Source organism: Anas acuta, chromosome 5 (assembly GCF_963932015.1).
Source record: "Anas acuta chromosome 5, bAnaAcu1.1, whole genome shotgun sequence".
NCBI classification, from domain to species: Eukaryota; Metazoa; Chordata; class Aves; order Anseriformes; family Anatidae; genus Anas; species Anas acuta.
The window spans coordinates 47511943-47529666 of record NC_088983.1 but is presented as its reverse complement, the minus strand read 5'-3'; the positions used below and the strand labels follow the sequence as shown (position 1 = coordinate 47529666).

Sequence of the window (17724 nt, the reverse complement as noted above, 5' to 3'; positions counted from 1 at the left end):
GACTCCTAATGTGAGTGTGAGTGCCATATATAGGTCAGCTACAAAATGAGGTAATTTTTAAAAGGAGATGTATTCTCATGGAATATGTCATGATTTATATGGGTCCCACAAGGCCATACCCCAAGCATTTAGTGAAGTGATGTGCAAATCTAACTGCATTTTATCTAAAAATAAGAAAGGAACCACAGCAACAGAATTGACTTTATAGTTGTTCTGGTGAATAAGGAAACAAAGAGGGCGTATTTTCCTATAACTGAACACGGCTATGCTAGTCAGTTTAACACCACAATGCTCTCCACCAGCTTTTGGCCAATACATGGCATGAATATCACTGTCAGAATTATCCTGATTAATGAAGAACAATTCATGCTGATCAAACAGACCGTGAGGTGGTCAGTGCTGAATTAACTAGCTCAGTGCTTCTCAAATGTCTTCGGACACTGCAGGCTTTTGTAAAAGGGCAAGACCAAATAGGACAGTAAAAATTGCAGTATAAAGGTTAATTACTCACATGCCTGCTCATGCTCGCCATTACTGTTTGGTTCTCATTCATGTTCTAACTTGAATTTGTTTGCCATTTTCTTTGCTCCATTCTCAATGGCCACGTTTGCCCCTTTACCCACTGTTTTACGATTGAGTCCCGATCGTGTCTCATGTTTGTTACTGTCACATATTTAATATCCTTAATGATAGTTTATACTTCTGTAGCACCTTCCACTTACTTGTTTCAATGTTTTTCATATGCACTAACAAATGAAACGTCTCAATAACCCTGTGAAGTAAGGATTGCTCTGTCTGCTTTACATGTAGGTCAGCCACACTTAGATAGGTTACAGTTCATGACTTGCCCAAGGTTACACAGGAAATGTGTGGCAGAACTCGGAATGGAAACCAGATTTCGCGCTCTCCTGCCTTAACAACAAGGTTATCCTTTCTCTTTGTGATGCTTTTGGGCAGTTCATATGGATCTACGCATATGTTTCAAATGAGCTAAATTTCCATGAACTTACTGTTTCAAACAAAAGTGGATGAATAAATGACAAAGGTCTAAATTATTGAAAAATGGCAAAAGCTGCTTGGCGATTTGCATACCTGGTCACAGTTGTTGTAGACATAAATAGTTAATTGATTACATGCATAATTGTAGGAACTGGGCATGCAATTTTCTGAAAATTTAGACCAAAATGCACAGAAGGGTAACTGGAGAAAAGGGGGAAGAAAAGGTTTAATGTAATACATGTGCATAATGAGCATGGGTTTAAGCCATAAAGGATCCTATATTTAATTGGACCTGGTACTAGAGTGTGCAGCTCACAGATCTTGCTGTGCACATGGTCACTCTGATGAACTAGCTAAAAATCCGTTATGTCTTGAATCTTCTTTCATTGACTAAAGAATGATTTTCTTCTCATGCCACCAACAAGAGTAAGTAGGCATGCTCATCACTCTGTTTTGTGTAATCTATTCATCTCTTTTTAAAGCAAACATGATCAGAAAATCTTGGGATTTTTAAGACTGTTTTCAGTTTGCCAAAGACTTGTAAACTGAACCACAGTGTGATCAGAGCTTTACTAAGTAACAGTGCTAAGACATGCTGAGCACTGTGGCGCACAGAAGCGCAAGCAGGCGTCCTCAATGCCAGCTTCCCCTGAATTCCCCTGAAGAACTGACTTCAGTATTACTGCTTGCCAAAAAAAAAAAAAAAAAAAAAAAAAAGATGGAAAACTTGTGTTTAGAAATACATTCAGTCACAGAAAAATCCTACAATTCCTGTTTGAGCGGCAGTTTTACCAGCAGCTGTTTCCTTAGCTAGAGAATAGGAACCATCAGCTATATAGCTGGGGTAAATCAGGACATCTTGCTTGTGTCCCAGATTGGAACTATGGCACTTTGCACCAAGATTGGATCTAGCCTTGTGGCTTTCAAGGTGGTAAAAGATGTTTTCATTTGCAGTGCATCTGACAGATGATTGTCTGGAGCAGATAGAAGGGCCTGGAGGTTGTCAGTGCCGTGTTTCTGTTCTTTGTGCTTCATTGAGTCCATTTCTCGCTGATTTGATAATGAGAGGAAAGTGTGCTGTTAGTGGATGCTGAGCAACACGCTGCAAGTTTATGAAAATGAAAAATCTTTAACAAGAATTGAAAGGAAATCATTGACTTATGGAGGGAGCTTCAGTTAACCATAGATTAATTAAAAAATAATACAAAGATGAGCATGGGATGAGAGATGAGAGAAGATTGAATTTTGCCAGGAGCAGGACTGTTACTGGACTCAGGCATGTGGGTGGAGGGATAATAACACCCGGCCATCTGCATACAGTGCAAAAAGTCCTGCTGGCAAATGCTGGAATATTACAAGTCAAATGCAACTGGCAAAGTGTCAGCAACTGTTCTGGAGACGCCGTTCAGAATAAAACATACATGTGGAATTCTCTGACATCATCTATCTAGGTGTATTTTTCCCCTATTTATAGGGCTAATGTGATGTGAAGGTAATCAGGCAGCACAGTACAGCCAACATATTTTAGGGGTTATAATAGGTGTCTCTTGGCACAAGGTAGGAAAACACAGAGGCAAAGATCTGTCTTCAGCTACAGTGGTGGGAGCGACTGTGCTGCTGGGAGCAGAGGGAGCCCTGAGGCAATCCCCAGGCAGGCAGCGCTGCTGGCAGGGCATGGCCTCACCGTAACATCTGCCCTGGGCTGGGCAGACGAGAAGGGAGGCTGGCAGCAGCAAGGTGATGCAAGGCTTGGCAGGGTGGAAGGGGAAAGGGATGTCCTCTCTCCCCTTCCTCTCCTTTGCTTTCTACCAGAGAGTATTTTGTGTGCACGCATGGGCTCTGCCTGCCCATGGGGATGTGGCAGCTCTGCTTAAACCTCACCGGTGTATGAACACTCACACGCAACCCTCTGCATGAATCACACACCTTGTGTTTTAATTGCATTCCTGCTCTTTGCCTCCTTTCTCTAGGCTAGCAGAGTGGGGTGTAGGGTATGTGTGACCTCTGCGGGATCAGGCCTGCAATTTTGGTTATCTCCGCCTCTGCCAGACCTGCAGGGACAAGCACAGCTGCTGCTCCACTGCGGCGCACTCCTCTCCCTGTGGTGGCAGGAGATGCTGTAGTAAAAGGACGGCTGTGAGCAGCTGCTGCCATCCTAGCCTGAGTCTGTTACCAGCCCTGCCAGGCAGGTCCTCGCACAAGACCTGCGTGGACACATGGCCTGTGCCATGCCTTTTATACCAAGCCTTCTACTCTCAGTCTGTAGTTCTCTATTTACTGTTCACAATGAAGTGTCTTGTAGATAGGTAGGAAGCCAAAGTCCCAGCCCTAAGATTTTCTAATCTAGACCTGAAGTTGTTGGCAGCACTTCTGAGGCTATCATGAAGAGCAAAGCAGCTGCCCACAGCTTCAAATGGATAGAGAACAAGTAGGTATGGATCATGCCTGCCAGGGAATTATATGTTACTGTTTTTTAAAAATGTGGGTTCGTTTTCATGCTACAGTGATGGTGGTTTCACTTTGTGGACTAAACATAGGCTTTTTTAATTATCCAATTCATTTAATTTGTAGAGAGGAGGATTTTATGAAGTCGGATACTGTGGCTGTGTTGGTGAAGGAGTAATAATTCAGAGCCACAGTTATGAAGTGCTATTTAGTAGTGGTGGGTTTATACTTCTGGTTACTGCGTGCGTTTATATTTTTTATGGTTTTGTAATTATTTATATTGGTAACAGTAAGTTTATGAACACAACTTTATTGTTGTGTTCATATTAAAGAACAATATAGTTTGTAGAACAATTATAGAAGACATTTTTCTCTATTATCTTGTCATTCGAACATAAACACATGGGCTGTTTGCAATAGGAAAAGAGTGAAATACACTAATTAAATGATGTCAAGAGATTGTATTTTACCAAGGTGAAATAGAGATTGTGTGTTCCAGCTGTTCACCTGGCCCTTTATGCGAAAGGACTGAACATCTGAGCAGTGAATCTACCAGACAGCTCATGTTAGTGGAAGATGAATCAGCACAGGAGTCCAGAGCAGTAATTTTATACTGGACAAGTGGTGATGGAGCTACTGGAACCTCTTTTCTTCTTTTTACTCAACTTCCATTCACTCCGGTTGTGTTCATTACTCTGGTCCTTGAGTACCTCTTCTACCACTACCTGAGCATGTAGGAACTTGATTTGTAAATCTGGAACCATCAGTGGTGTGTCCTTCCATTCCAGAGAACCAAGTAGATTTGTCTTATCCAATCCCATGAATCTATTTAGCCTTTTTTTTTTTTTTTTTTTTTTTTTAAGCAATTAGTACAGGTTTGGTATTTCTCACAGAATCACAGAATGGTTGAGGTTGAAAGGGACCTCTGGAGGTCATCTTGTCCCATCCACCTTTTCGAGCAAGGTCACCCAGAGCACATTGCCCAGGATATGTCTGTATGGCTTGTGAATATCTCCAAGAATGGAGACTCTACAACCTCACCTGTGTCAGTGCTCTGACATCTTCACTTCTCAGGTGGAAACATGTAATCCTAAATCCATTGTCAGGTCCAGAAAAAAAAATCATCTTTGGTTTTCAAATCTTTGCACCCTGTTATGTCTATTCCAGTGCCAAGGACCTCGTAGCTACTGGAGCAACACAAACATCACAGAGAAACACCTGAATACTTATCTAGAGGCAAGAGATTTTAAACGATCTCTTAAGAGGTAGAAGCACAAGTCCTTGTGAAAATTCCTGTTATCCAAAATACTAATCATTAACTGCCATGAACAGATAAGACACTGGATCCCAGAAGATCATCTTTATCCAGGCAGCACACTCCTGGACCTGAACAGTCCTCCTGTTGTGGCTCCATTGCTCCGATGAGAAAGGACTCACTTCCAGATAGCTCAGGTTTCCCTGTGTCATGACTTGCTGCAGGCATTCTGTGGTGTCCTTAAAAATATTTTCCTTTAGTCATTAGTAAGGAGTCTTTTTGGAATGCCAAGGAGTTACAGTAACATTTAAATCAGTGTCAAACTTCAGTGATCCTCTCCCTTGTATTGTAAGGAGCTAGAATTAGGGTTCTCAGAGAACATTTTGGAGAGTAGCAGAATAGTGGAGCAATGAGGAAAAAAAAGAAAGGGGAACTTTGTGTGATCAGTTTAACTTGGGTAGAAAAAAAATGACTCATGGAACACATCTTGAAAATTCTCTGGATGCCAGCAATGGAAAAAAGGCACTTTTGACAACAGTGAAGGGAAGTTTACTGAGATGGTAGAAGAGAACTCTCATTGTGCTTGGAGATGTGGTTGGATGGAGGAAGAGCTACCCTAAATAGAAGGGACGAGATGCTGGGTTTATTTTAGAGATGTTATTGGCATTTTTCTTGCTGGAATGAAGGGAGCCAGGAGTCTGCAAATGAACTGACCCAAACCATTCACCACAATCATAAAGTGTAGCTAAAGTGCAATGGGTTGGCATTTGCAGGCTTTGATTTTTTTTTTTTTTTCTGTCTTGCCAGATTCTGGAATGCTGTATCACCTATTTAGTTTTTAAAGATAGCTTTTAATATACAAAATGTCAGTCTGGAGTGACTATTGAAGCTGTAAAGATTTTCAAAAAATTCCAACCATTCTTCTGGTTTAGCAACCATAAAGGTCTTGTAACTGTTATCATTTGTGGTGGTCACAAGGAAGTGACATCGTCTAATCAAAAAACAATAACAACAAAAAAACAACAACAACAACAAAATCCAAGCCAGTTATCAAGGACATAACTTAGACTTTGGTTTGACAGCTTTTTTTTTTCTTTTTTTTTTCTTTTTTTTTTTTTCTGCTGAATATGAACTGATTAAGTTCAATTATTTGTTAGGTGCATTTGTAGGTATTTGTGGTTTTATATACTACAAGAGAAAGTGGCAGCTTATATGCCATCCTTCTCTTTTCTTACGAAAATGCACTATATAAAAGTACCAGAAGAACAGAGAAATATGGTTAGTCACTCCTTGATAACGTTGGATTAAGATTTTGCTTTATTTATGTTAGCAATAATCATTGTGGTTTAGTGGCATTTGAAACAGCTGGAACCTTCTGTTTCAGCTGATGTTTTGATATGTCATTTTTTCTTGGACTTTGGTCCTGATTTTCTGGTCTGTGTGAAACAGGCAAACCATTTATGTATCTCTTAGGAGTGCTTTTAATTTAGGAATTTAAGGGAATTATCAAAGGTGGTTATTTTAATCTCTGCCACTCATTCAGATGCCTTAGTGACTAAGGGTTAGTGACTAGGTTAGAAAATATTTAGGAATCTAAATTGGTACAGAAGTTAAATTCAAGTACTATGCCTTTAACCTGAAATTAAGCCCTGAAACCCCTTGCTCAACTGATGCCTAGCCCCAAAGGTACTTAAGGATCGTATGATCTTTTTTCCAGATTTAAAATGTACAAGTTTTGAAGTCCTGCACATGCTCAAAAGCACCTGAAGCCTGATAAAGCTGTGTGGCTAGAAACCAAGTCCATGTCCAAATCCCCGCAAAAGCTGCCCACCAAAAAAAAGATCCCACTGGAAAAGGGATCTCCATGCCACTGTCATCTGAGTTTGTTGTCCAGGACTGAGTGAAAGTCTGCACATGCAAAACTGAAAAACATGTAGGAAAATGCATGTGGAGCACCTTTACTTACAGTAAAATGGGTCTTTCTACAGTACTGCTGAAAAGCGGTGGGAAGGATACATGGACCACAAAGGCTGTTTAACAGTGCAATGGCAAATTAGTTAAACTCTACTGGGTGTGTTACAAATCTAAGTAGTAGATTAGATGTCAAGTTTATTGTACAATGGGATTAATTCCCAAACTTTTCATACTGCTGCTTATCTCCTATGAGCACCTGCCCCATCGGGCAGGGCTTCCAGGGTAATTTGTGTGAAAGGAAAACAGCATGAGCTGTGGCATTGGAGGAGCTAACAAATGTTCATGAGCCGGCCACAGTCCTTAACAAATCCTCATTTTTTTTTTTTGCTTCCAGGCTCCAGAGCCTGGAAAATCAGGAGATTTTATCAATGAAGGTCAAACTGTTGAGGTTTTAAACTTCAGGAGGCTGAAGAGCAAAATTATTTTTATGGTGGCAATCTGAATATCCAAAGGAACAGGGAAACTCTTGCATGGGAAGAGAAAAACAATTATGTCCTTATCTGGTGCAGTGTGACAAAACATTGGTTGCAGCCTGTGATTTCAATTTAAATTATTTGGGAAATTAGGCTCAAGACATGCAAGCACTAGATGCTATGCATGTTATGCTGCCTCTTTTCAACTTGGAGACAGGAATAACTGTTTGCTCTCATGGTGGGTGTCTATATGAAGCTATTTGCAGCATTATTCTGAGGAAGGATAAACTTCTCTGCAGCTGAGTTTGGAGACTACCACTTCTTTCCTTATATGACCTACTTCCAAAACTTTGCTTTTGTTTTAATTAGGCAAAAAATGTATGTATGCAAATACAATTCTGGCTCTTGACAGCAACAATTCTCTGTTGCTATTACAGTTGGGAAGCGGCATACTGAGCAGCATTCAGGTTAACTTCGGTAACTTGCACAAGGAAGTGGATCTTAAGACAAGTGCTTTCCTGTAATGTCAGAGCACAGGGTGAGCTTCACCAACTGGAGCACATGGCAACTGTGGCATCAAGATGACTTTCCTTTAATATCTGTCATATTTTGCACACATTTTGTTCTGCTTGTCTTTAATAGTCTCTTCTGCATGCTTTCGAACTGTGGATGAGGACAGCCTCACCTGTACTGTTGGGGAAAAAAAAGAGCGAAATTCTCATTTTTGTTGCATATGAAGGACACGTGAATCTCTAAATCTTGCTCATGGTAGAGAAGCTGGTTAATGTTCGATACTATGAGAAGAGGTTTCCATTGAGGAGCTTGGACTAAAACATGGCTGTGGGTTGACACTACGTCTGGCCCACAAAAAAAAAAAAAAAAAAAAAAGCAATAGGAAGCAGGAATGGATGGGAAGATCAAGAGTCTTGCTGACAGTGGGCTAGCTGGAGAGGCTTAGACCAGGTAATGTTGGCATGAAAGGGAAGGAATCAAAAGGAAGCGCAGATAATATCTGTCATCACTGATGTCTGTGTAAATAGTTAATAGATAAGGTTTCAGAAGATAAGTTCTCTAAGACCAATAAAATTCCTCCTTTTTTTTGTGCATTGCAAAATGGTTTCCTTTGTTCAGTTCTTTGCATCAGCTCTTTACAGTATCAGTCCTCTACAGGGTGTGCATAAGCTCCTTGTTATGCAGGTTTGCATTTCAGGGCTGCCTGAGAGGCTCAGCAATTCCTGGATGCTCTGTCCCTTAACCTGTAGCCCATTACCCTCAACATTTGGGTTTGGTTCTTAGAGGTGCCACTTTTGTTTCAGATGCAAAGTTTTTAACTATTGCCCAAGACTTTGTCACCTCTTGACCTGGCTGCAGTGATGTGTTCTAAGCCACAGCAGAGCTGAACTTCCTCTGGGGTGCAGATGGAGCATTGCTTCTTAGACTGTGTTTCCACCCGCAAAACAAATGAGTTAATTTGTTCATTGGTTTGTTCAGCCCTTTGCTTCTCCTTTCTTCATTCCTCTCTGTCCTCTCTGCCTTTTTTTTTTTTTTTTTTTTTTCCTAGCAGGATGAGGAACTAATCAGTAGAAACAAGGCAGTGTAGCTTTTCTGTGATGTGAAGAGGCAACATGGAAGCCAATAACTGAGATATTGTGACCTTTCTCACAGGAAAAAGAAGACTTCTCTCCACTTTTCTCTCTTTGTAGTGTAATAGTAGAGATGTGGCAATTGTCTGCCTACTGCAAGCTCTTCCGGTTGCCATGTAGTTTCAGGGTAAAATGTTGCCCTGAAGCTTTGGTTTTAGCCATTTGGTAAGACATCTGTTTGAGTTTACATTTTTTTTTCCCCAAAATACTGGTGTCAAGGTATTTTACAAAACAGAATTTTCAGTCTTTAAAACCTGTCCTTCTTTTTATGCTCCAAACTTCACAGTACGATGCAAAAGAGGCCACCTTTTCTTGCCTCAGAAGAGATATACAGAAAAATTGCACTGATTTGTTAATGCTATTTCCTTTGTTTAATTTACTCCACCCCAAGAACTCCCTCTCATAAACTGGAAAGAAGGGCAGGAATTTGTTTTGGAATTCCCCCCACCCCCAAGCACCACCCTGTACCTAATGCCATGGCAGCTCATGCTCTTGCCTGAGGTGAACTTGTGGAATTAGGAGGTCCATGGTGTTGCAGGGACTGGACTGGGGGCCCTGTGGTGCCTGCTATATAGGGAGCATATCCTGATTGTGTATTAGCCCTGTTACCACTGCTGCAAGCCAGAAAAATCTGGGTTTTCAATCTGTATTTCTCTCTCACCTCAAAGAATGGCCTGACACTACAGATTTTAGCTCTACAGGACGCTAGGATTGTCAAGTCTACAAGATTCCTGTTTCTCTCGTGAGCAGCGTAGGTACAAGAGGGCAGAAATGGGACAGTGGAGATAGTCACACATTTTCCTGTGACGAGAAATTGGTGGTAAGTGATGAACATTCACTACAATAGAATAACAGTTCACTATAAGCACCTACCAGGATTGTCTTCAAATTTGGAGATCCTAGATCTAATGGTAATTTGTGCCTCTCCAGCCTACGTGTGCTGCGTTTTCTAAGCAAATGCAGAACTATTAAGGAACAGTAGACTGTAATAAAAACATAGGACATACTCTACTGTCATTTCATAGCAGACAAGAGGTTTGACCATACTAAAATGTGGGATGTGTGGCAACTTTTGTACAGGAGGTCCATGTTGACTGGTAGGACAGACCTTAACAGTACTCATAGCTAGAAGGCAGCAATCCTTCCCTTCTGAGACAAATTTCTTGACAGTAAAGCTCTGCTTTTAGTAATTTTAAACTGGTCTATTTTAATAAACTCTATTTTGGACAAGACTTTGAACATATTCAAAGTGAAGATAATGAAAAAATATTCTAATTTACTGAAGCACATTGAGAGACAGATTTTTCATCTCAGGGAATGTCTTAGGGTGAGTTTTACTTCCAGTCCTAGTGAAAGCAATAAAAGAATCCAGAAAGCAATTACAAAGCATGATTATGAATAAAATGATGTTGGTCAATCAAGTGATTTGTTTGAATAAAAGCTAAGTATTTCATCTAGATCTCAATTTGAAATAGGACAGAAAATAAGAAAAAAATATTTGCAATGCTAAATTGGAAATGTCATTCTGAAAATGTAGTAGCATTTAATTTTCAGCAAGTTGATTCTCTTGTTTTGCTCTTCTAAAGGAACATTAGACAAGATCACTCTTAAGCCACTGTTTTTTTTTTCCTCATGAATTGGCCGTTTCTGAGAGTCTAAATGTAACTGATTTTTATGTAAAATACCTAACAATATGTTAAAATGATCCAATCTCAATGAGTTACTTGTAGGTGTTGCTATGAACCTGCATTATCCAAAAATATCTGAAGCAGTCCTTAAAATAAGGGTTTGTTTTATTTTCTTCACAGTCCTTGGTCAGCCAAAGTATTTGTATGGACAAAATTATAATAAAATGAAAAAAAAAAAAAAGAAAATAAGGATTAAACAAGTTGCACCGATTTTTCTGTTGGTCTAGAACTCTGTCAGATACAATTTTTTAACCCAAGTGGAACAGACTTCAAGCCAGAACGCTGTTTCTTTCAACAGTCTATTGTAATTCCCTTTTATTTTCACATACTAAGCCTAAGGAAGCCTCTAGAATATTTTCTGGCCATCTGGAATGGTATCCTAGAAAAGCATGCATTTGTTGCTGATGTAAATACTGTTCTTTGGTCAACTTCAGCTGCAGCTGTTTGGGTTTTTAGCCATTGATTTGCACTGTGATCTCTGTGTAGCACTGCTCCCTACTGCTTGACAGTAAGAGAGAAATTTGTCCCTATAGCTGTCCAGTGGTATTACTGGAGACCCAATGACACTTACGGTAAACTGTGTTCATTATGGTGGCAATTAAGCTCAACAGTAGCTTTCTGGAATCAATGGAAATTAAATGCAGATAACAGACATTAATTGAACATTTATTGGAAACAATTTAAATTATGTATAGTTGTGCCTTAGTTAGTGGCAATTAATGACTACCATTTGGGTATAAGCAGAACTGCTGGAATGTAATGAAAGTCAATACAAGCAGTTACAAATGGCTGAGATAAGGAAGTACTTATTGATATTAGTGATCTTCAATATTTTCCATTGGAACTATAAGGTGATACAGATCATATTGCCATGTAAAGTGATAAGAAATTGCTAATAACATTTTAAATGTAAAGTGTCACTAATCTGGTAATTTGCTACACTGGGTATTGAAATAATTAATGCAGTAGATCATTTTTAATTATAGTATTATATTTACAGATAAACTGAAACTGAGACTGTTATTGATTAAAAGAGGTGCCATACTGCAGACTTGTCTAACCCTGTAAGAACTATATCGTTCTTGAATTTCATATAGTGTAGCTTAGATTTTTACATCTGATTTGAATTACTTGAATGTCTTAAAGATCTGTGTTCCAACCAGATGTGAGAAATGGCTTTGGTTTGGAAAGTTTCAAGGAAGGACCACCAAATAATGAGGAAAAAAACAAGTCTGTATTCTTTTTTCCCTACACCTTCATTGGAAAATCAAAACATAAAAATGTAGCCCAATTTTTTAATATAAATTGGATTCTTGTCAGGAAATTGTTCTCTACCTGCAAAGTATAATTATCCTTTTTTCCAGCCTGGTGTGTTTCTCAAAGTAAAATTATGTACAGCTTTACTGCAATTGATAAACCTCTGTAATTGGATGTTTCTGTGCTAGTCTCACTATTTACTGTGCTTTGTGTATGTTGTGTTACAAGCCACTGTTTTAGCTATACTGAATATCTGTTAGTTAAATACCACTGACTATACTGACTACTGTAATTGGCTGTACTGATAGAATACAAATATTCTAGTTAACAGTACTAAAACATAACACCTTTTTCCGTTTTTCTTGTCAGTAAACATTTTTTTTTTAAACTTAATTTAGGTATTTTTAAAGTTTGTTATAAGGAGTCATTAACAAGTATTCAATTTAAAATGGAGTGCTACCTCTTTAAAAGAAAGATTAGTTCATGAGGCACTTCATTTTGTTTTGTTGTCTTTCCTTGATGGAAGTACATTATCTCTCAGAATCAGATTTTTTTTTTTTTGTTGCAAAGCTATGTGATAAAGAAAAAAAAATATATATATATATATATATATTTTAAATATTCTGTGACCTGTCAAGAAACCTCTCTATTCCTGTAAATTTCTCATCGGAGAACTGAAGATGACTGCTAGAAACTGACCACAAAAAAAAACAGAATGAGAAAGGCAAAGCGAATTTATCTAAATAAGGTTGGAAATTTCTTTGGAAATACTTCTGAAGCACTGTTGAACACAGCAGTGCAAAACTGAAAGAATTAACTAGTTTGTTATGCCATATACAATGTGTAACACTGGTATGTATTTCAAGCTAGTGGTAAAAACAAAGGACCTATAGTAAACGGGTTACTATTAGATCACAGAGATACTATCTCTACTTACCTGTGAGAAGTCCAAGGAGTACAGAGACCAAGTTTAAAGTACTGAGAATGACTGGAAAATATAACTGGCATTATTCCTTTTAATTATACCTGGTGATTTGTTCTGGGATTTATAATCCTGACCTTGATATTCTATAAACAGAACCTTCATTTAAAAGGGATTAGGGTTGGCTATGTGTGATAACTCTTAAACTCTGTCTATAAGAAGATGCCAGGTTATGGAGCGACTCCTGACCACTCTCTTCTGTCACACAAGTTGTCTGCTGCTAACAAATGACTACGTTGCTTTTGGAGAACTCCTCCTGCCACCACTGAACACATCACACACAAGCCTACCCAGGTTACAAAATGCTGTCTTATTAAGATCAACATTAGCATTATTGGGTATTGACGTACATGACACACACAAGTTCAATAAGCAATATTTTATGCATCTGTGAGCAGAGAGTTTTTTACGGCAAAGCATCAGCAGAGAGACCTCCACAGATAATCCAACCATGCCAAATCTCATGGTCTCAGGAAGGCAAAGGCTTCCGATACAGATTGGCTTGTGAACTCAGTCAAGTGCAGATTAGGAAAGGCTCTTCTGCACCCTCCAAGCTGGTCAGGTGGAGGCTGGTTCCAGCCCAGAAAACTTGCATCGCTGGGTAGCCAAGGTGTGGCCTCCTTGGCTTCCACACTGGTCTCAGATTGAGTCAACTCAGAACAGAAAAGCTGGGGAGTGCATTGATGTCTGAAGTAGAAACCATAAGGGCACCAGCATCTCTAGTCCAGTCCCAACGGAAATAAACTGCTAAGAACTATGCATCTTTCCTACGTGCAACTGGCAAATGAACTAAACTGTCCTCATCCTGATTGTGTCTCCTGTTCAGCTGGAAATCTGGGGAAGGATGTCCATTTCTTCTGCAAATTCCTTTGCACATACCACACGCACACACACATACACAGCTGTGAAGTGGTTACATCCTTGCCGAGAGTTTTGTTGCAGGCTGGGTTAAGCCTTGTTGAAAATGGGAGGCTTAACCACCGCCCTTCTCTTCTGAGCAGTAAAAGACAGTTCAGCACACGTTTCTGCCCAAAACAAAGGCAAATGCAAGGTTGCCTAGGAATTTAAAAGATCTGGGTGGGGAGCCTTGGTGAGTTTGTTTTGGGCAGGGTTGTATGTAGAAAAGAGAGAGCAGACGCAAAAGCAGAGAGAGCTCAGAAGCAGACCTGAAGGAGAGGTAGGCAGCCTGCAGGAGTTGTGGCGCACAGCTCTGGGAGGAGCCTGCAGAGGGGGATTTCAGTCCTGATGTTTGCTGAAAAGATTCTGGGAATGAGAGCAAGGAATCTTTTTCTGATTACATGAGTCCTCATCTGCTCAGGACAGCAGAGTTCAAGCATCTTTTGAACAGAGAACATCTCAAGAGGGACACCCGATTTCCCCCACTAGCTAACCCTCCTGTTCTCCAAGCCAAACATCTTACGAGGTGCTGAATTTCACTTAGTAGTGGCTCAAAAGTGTGCAGCGATGTGTAGAGTACCGTTCTAAGCTGTACATAACCATAGTCATCTCAAGTAATGAAAAATTGTGAATAAAACATACAAGAAAGGATGAAGAACCAGGAAGAAATCTGCTTACTTCTGACCTATGTGCTTGACATGCATGACCAAAATACTTTGCCGCTACCTTTAGCCATCAGAGAGTTTTGAAAGACTGGTTATTTACCAGGCCAAATTAAAATCAACTTTGGGAAGCCCTTACAGGTCTACTTTTATATTGATTGAGAGTCACAATCTTATCCAATTTATTTGAAAATTCCCAGATAAACCAGTCTTTATTTCTGGATTATGAACAGATTTGGCAAATTCTGTATATAGCCAAAACAAAGAGTCAGGGACCTTCTTTAGATAGGAATTGTAACTGAAGTAATTGAACCATTTGATAACAAACACTGAAATGGGCACTAGACTGCTTTTTAAGTCACAGTTTTAACAAGAGCCTTGGAAGATTTACCTTTGGTAGGATAGGAGATGTGGTAACCCAGAGATTTTGTAGGATTTTAAAAACATATAACTGTAATTTATTTCTATATACTTAGACTGGGGCCAGAATACTTATCATTGCAGAAACAGGGATTTATAGCACTTTATTCCCTTTAGTGTTCATGTGGAAGGCCATGGAGTCCACGTTCCTAGACTTGCTGATAGTAAGATAATCATCTTTGAAACAAACTTCCCAGGAACCAATTCCAGCCAATGGAAATGCTACTGCAGCCTTCAGTGGGAGTAAATTTCAGTTCTAATGTTTTTTATGACACTTCTATTTGGGACAGATAGATGAACAGATACGTTTACTTGAGCATTCATTACAAATGTATGCCATTAGTTTTTTTTTTTTTTTTTTTTTTTTTTTTTTTTTTCCTGATGTTATGGTTAAATGAGGCTTGTAATGTATTTCTCATTTTGTAACAAAAGCCCCTGTGAAAAGCAAAGGATTTGTGTTGAGCAAATCTTTTAAATATTAAGCTAGCTTATCTTGTTCATCTTCTTGTTTACTACCCATTCCTTTAAAAGGAAGGTGTTTATGATACGAGGTTTGGCAAAAATTTCATAAAATTTCAGAATTGTATTTTATTTGTTTGTGATGCAGAGAGAGGAAGAGAGAGGGTTTTCATCATTTCAGCTATTTAAACATTCTTTTTTTTTTTTCTTCACATTAAATTGCAGCTCACCATGACTTGCAATGACAGATACCAACCCCAGCAATCAATAATATACAGTGGAAATGCCAATGGACTCCTCAGAACAGCACCGCTAATGGCACCACTCTTTACTGCTATTGAAATGAATTCAAAGGAGCTGGGCTTTTGCTCTCAAATCATGCATTATGTTATCACTTTTCTATTCTCACATCATTTATTTAAAAGCAATTGTTTCCTTGATTCACAGCTATCCACACATATGTGATATGAAACATTACGTGCCATATTTTATCTCTCCCTGGGTATAAGTCTACAATGTGTTGATGTTGATGTGAGATGAGGATGCTCAGCACTTCAACAAAACCAGGCCCTAAGTAAAAGGCGAATGTAACGTTTCAACAAGTACAAGTAACAAATGGACATGGTGAAGGTGGTGATTAAAGACTGTTGTAAGTACACTTTGGGGTTCTGATGTTGCAGTACTAGCCTGCTTCTATTTTACTCTTGCAGCTCATTTCTTCGCAGAATACCTCTTGTCACTTACTGTTAATGTTTCCTTGCCGATCTTTTACATACTGTTTTTATTTAATGATTCTTGACCAAGGGAAGAATTCTGTGTGCAGTGGCACAGGCTAGAGCGCTGACCTCTGAAACACTGAGTGTTCTGACTTCCTTCCTCCTTCACCAAATTTTGCAGTGGGGAGGGCACTCAACCCTGTTCAGCAGACACTGAGAGTGGCACTCACCTCACCTACCGTGAAGGTAGAGAGCTACTCATCAGCTCTTCGCTCCCATCTGCCTTGTAGCTGATGGGAAGAAGGAGGCAACTATAGGCTGTGGTTCATCTTACCGATCTTAAATATCAAGGATAATGTAAATTGAGACCTGATAGTGCCTCATGCTATGGTGACTCATTCAGTTATAACTGCGTACGCTGTACATATCTACATTTGCTCAGCTGCATCCCATGTCTCGATACTTCTCTCACTATGACCTTAAGTCCAGGGTAATTCCAGCTCAAGCCATTTTCAGGATTTACACAAATTGCCTCAAGACTTTTCTTCACTTATCTTGAAGGCACTTTGATAAATGTCCACATTCAAGGATTTAAAAAAAAAACACGAAATCACCTCCTGACAATGCAACATTTACCACACACTAAAGCAGTTAATTTGGATTTCACTTACATTAATATTTGGGTATCAGCAGGAAGCGGTGTTTCGCAAATATGATTTGGCAATGTGTTCATGATCTGCATGGATTCATTCACTGCAAAAAAAAAGAGAAAAGATTGTTTTACAGATAAAATGTTGTCATGTCACAAGCCAAAATGAAGGAAGTTCTTTTGTTACAAACTGAGATGTTAAATGATTTGTTTGGTGTTCTTGCCTTAAATAGTCTGGGCTTCTCTTAAAAAATAAAACGTGAAATTCACTGTTAGTTTTTTTAATACTCTCTAAGAAGTCACAGAGCCTCTTACATTGAATCCTGTCCTTTGAATCGCTTCTTTTTTTTTTTTCTTTTTAATTTTTTGTATATTTTTCAAATTCAGACCTTTATCACCAACCAAATAAATCTCTCATTTTGACAATAGAAAATTTAGCTCCAAATCTGAATTTCATAGTTTGTGTTTCCTTCTACTTCCTGTCTGAGAGCATAGGTACGGCAACTATTTGCACAAGTTCGTATCTAATTGAAACCCTGTTGACATATGTATGTGCTAAACAAAGGAATGTAATAAAAATTTATGAGTTAGTTACACTTTGAATCAATAAAGTGTTAAAGAGTTAAAAAGAGCTCATTTTTTCTCAGGTCTTTCAGGCCAGGAACTGTTTGCAATGCACAGAGCACATCTGGGACATTATTCCCTTTTGCAGTGTCCTATATACATATCTTTTTTGATTACCATGAATATGACAGAGATCTACACAGTGAAGCATGATGCAGTGATATGAAACTCTCTCAGTGATTTTCAAAATATGCAACTCATAAATCATCCATCTTAACCTGGGCCCAAATTTGCATGAAAACGTGGTAGATCATCTCAAAAGGTAATTTACCCAAAGCCCAACCAATCCCAGCTGTGTGAAGCACATAACAAAGTTAAGAAGGTAGATTTCACATGGCTTCAGGGTTTGTAATGGATGCTTTGCACAGCTGTAATGATGAGTGGGTGAGGAGAGTTAAGAATGAATGAAGTGTGGGTGGTGGAAATATTCACTGGGCATGTCACGGCCAAGGGAGGAAGCACAGGGGCCTCCCGGTCTCCACGATGGGAAGGACATCAAGGCTCCCTGGACAGGGGTCCTACTTATTTATTTATTTCAGCTCTGACACATTCTCATTAGGAAGGCAAAAAATGTGAAATTGATACAGTTTCTTTTGAACACAGGGAGATGACTGTGGCTGCACAGCAGAGCTGTCTTATAA

The 17724-nt window shown here is 39.2% G+C and overlaps 2 long non-coding RNA genes across 5 annotated transcripts in view; one reads left to right on the top strand and one right to left on the bottom strand.

Annotated features, from left to right (window-relative positions):
* Positions 1 to 17724, bottom strand: part of LOC137857712 (uncharacterized) — a 317831-nt gene that overhangs the window by 27246 nt on the left and 272861 nt on the right. Inside the window, exon 18 of the long non-coding RNA XR_011097242.1 lies at positions 16482 to 16563. This is a non-coding gene — a long non-coding RNA (uncharacterized lncRNA). The remainder of the gene's footprint in view (positions 1 to 16481; positions 16564 to 17724) is intronic.
* Positions 1 to 17724, top strand: part of LOC137857713 (uncharacterized) — a 55887-nt gene that overhangs the window by 13607 nt on the left and 24556 nt on the right. Inside the window, exon 3 of one of the 4 annotated variants that reach the window (XR_011097246.1) lies at positions 15320 to 16896. The exons of the other annotated variants lie outside the window; for them this stretch is intronic. This is a non-coding gene — a long non-coding RNA (uncharacterized lncRNA). Of the gene's footprint in view, positions 1 to 15319; positions 16897 to 17724 lie in introns of those variants that run through there. 4 annotated transcript variants of the gene reach the window in all.